Here is a 2,803-nt window from a genome sequence, read left to right on the forward strand (position 1 = left end):
GGTTGGCCTGATATGAGATTGCCCATTCTATGTACACTCTCATGGCCTAATAGAGTTCCATGCTCAGAAATAACCTAGCCTCAACTTGATTTTGTGAAAATGGGATCATTGACATTTAGGAAACCGGGCCATGCAAAGTATGCATCCATGGAGCTTACATATGCTTGATATTTTCAAAGTAGTGGAGCAAGCCTGCATCCTCTTTTGGCCTAGCAAATAGCACAGGGATTGGAAACACTATTGGGCCAAACTCTGCTCCATCTACTCCTTCTACTCAAACACCAGGTGATGTTATGTCTATTGCTGGTGCATTGCAATCCAGTGGCAACTCTTCAAAGCCTTTAATTCTATATGGAGCAGATGGTACTAGAACTCTAGCTACTTCCTCAAATCAACTGGCTGAGATGGATCGGTCTGCAGAAGATGGGTCATTGGATGACAATGTTGATTTTCTGTCACATGAGGAAGTAGACCAACGCGAACCACTATTTAGCTGCAATAAAAGAAGCCCAACTGGGCATGGTTTTCCATTTTCAGAGGTTACTTCTCTTCAAGCAAGCACTAGTAAAGTCATATCATGTCATTTCTCATCGGATGGCAAGCTTCTTGCTACTGTTGGTCACGACAAAAAGGTTGTTTCGTGGAACATGGATACCATGAAATTAAACAATTGCTTGATTACTGATGTGCGATTTTGTCCAAATTCAAGGTGCCTTGCTACATCATCTTTTGACAAAACTGTTAGAGTCTAGTGGTACCTCTGCCAGTCACAAGGCATTCCTTCACATTTGGGGTTGCACCACCAATGATGCAAGGTTCAACTCCACAGCAGGCACAATGGCCTGTTCAAGTCACACTGGCTAATGCACAACCTTGTCTTGCAATATCCAATCCAATTCTTGTCAAAGCAACAGCTCACTGCTTCTGTTGAGAAGCTTTATGCGATGATTCCTGATAACTTGAAGAATGAGATTTCTCCTCTGCTTACTGCTTGCATCCAGGCTCCGAAGGCATCATGACTTGTCATGGGGAAAGGTCAGCCTTGGTCTCTTGGTGCAGTGTCATTCTCACCTCATGTAGCGCAGGTCCGGTGGGCAGAAGATATGTTCCATTGGCAAGCAACAATTATGGGACCTGCAGATAGCCCTTATACTGGGGTGTATTTTTGGTGACAATCCACTGTAGTAGCTGGGCTACCACGAGATCTGTCCCTTGCTTCCAGATCTTCAAGTGGAACCTCTTCTACATCCACGAGCACAACAATAAGGCCAGCTCGCACATGCACAGGCTAGGCCTCAACAAGTTTGCAGATCTCACCCTGGAGGAGTTCAAGGCCAAGCACCTCGACTTCTGGCCTTTGGCCACCAAGGTTGGCGTCCTCAAGCAAGTCTGCCGATCTACCTGCAACAAATCTGATGCACTTCCTCATGCCATGGACTGGAGCCAGAAGGGTGCCGTCACCCCTGTCAAAGACCAAGGACAGTGTGGGAGCTGATGGGCCTTATTCTCTATGGGGGCTATCGAGGGTGCCCATGCCATTGCAAGTGGTGAGCTTGCGAGCCTCTCTGAGTAGGAGCTTGTGAGCTATGTGCACAACAATTATGGGTGCAATGGTGGGCTTATGGACCCCTCGTTTGAGTGGGTGATTAAGAATGGTGGCATCAATTCAGAGGATGGGTATCCTTATGTCAGTGGCACCGGAAGATCCAAGTTCTGCAAGTGGCTGAAGAAGTTGAAGAAAACTGTCACCATTGATGGCTATGAGGATGTCAACCCTAATGATGAAGATGCCCTCATGTGTGCTATGTCACAACACCCTGTTAGTGTTGCAATCAATGCTGGGACCTCTGACTTTTAGCTGTATGTAGATGATATATTTAGTTCATGCTCTGATTCCAAGAAAGCTGCAATCTCTGGCTGTGTACCTGAAAAGTAGGGTTTATTGTTGATAAATGAGACTATATTTGAGGGAAAGGAGAGAGAAAGAAAGGATCTAAAAACTAAGCTCTGATACCAACTGTAATGAAGGGGACCTAGGAGAGAGAAGGAGAAGGGAGAGACTGCAGAGAGGAGAGAGAAAGAGAGAGAAAGAGGGTGACAAGGAGAGAGAAAGACTAGAAGTAGAGAGAGAAAGGCAAGAAGAGGAGAGAGAAATGGCTGGCAGCCCCATGGAAGGATAGGGAAGAAGGTGAAGAAGGTGAAAGGACAAATGTGTATTCATCAAATGGTGCCTATACAGTGTCCCTTACACCTTTTATACTTAGGTCAACTTAACCTAAGTATTTCCCCTCCATTACAAGGGTGTCCTTCCTCTTTTGGAGCATTAACAGAGCTCTGTAATATGTTACGGGGCTTTCTTCTGTCGTTGGTCTAGCAAGACTTGATAATGCTTTTGGCAAGTCGTGATGATCCTTTGCTACAAGAAGCTTCTTCCATCCCTTCTACTTCTTCTTTAAATAATCATTTTTTTCCTTCTTCTAATGCTTCAAGTGTAGTAGTAAAAATAACTCCCCATGAAATGGGGATTTCCCAAGACATCTGATCTCCTTCTCCACATTCATCTCTACTAGCCTCTGCTCTAAGATGGCTCTTCTTTCTTCCTCCTCCCTTAATCCACAAGAAGCTTGATTCTCAATTTGCAAAGTTGCTAGTAAAATAGAGCTTGTGAGAAATAAATTTGCATGTAGCTCCCTGCTGCTTCAAAGATCTTCAACACCTACACTTCACTTTGCAGAATCCATGGCTAGCTCAATCCTAGAAATAGAACTAAGAATGACTAGCTCTCACCCAACACTCGAATAAG

At 44.7% G+C, this 2,803-nt stretch overlaps 1 pseudogene; it reads left to right on the top strand.

Annotated features, from left to right (window-relative positions):
• The first annotated feature begins 293 nt into the window (after positions 1 to 293).
• Positions 294 to 1,936, top strand: LOC148010697 (cysteine proteinase COT44-like; annotated as a pseudogene).
• The last annotated feature ends 867 nt before the right edge of the window (positions 1,937 to 2,803 follow it).

This window comes from Lygodium microphyllum, chromosome 29 (assembly GCF_053477565.2).
Source record: "Lygodium microphyllum isolate KBCC chromosome 29, Lygodium_microphyllum_v1.1.10, whole genome shotgun sequence".
In the NCBI taxonomy this organism is placed as follows: Eukaryota; Viridiplantae; Streptophyta; class Polypodiopsida; order Schizaeales; family Lygodiaceae; genus Lygodium; species Lygodium microphyllum.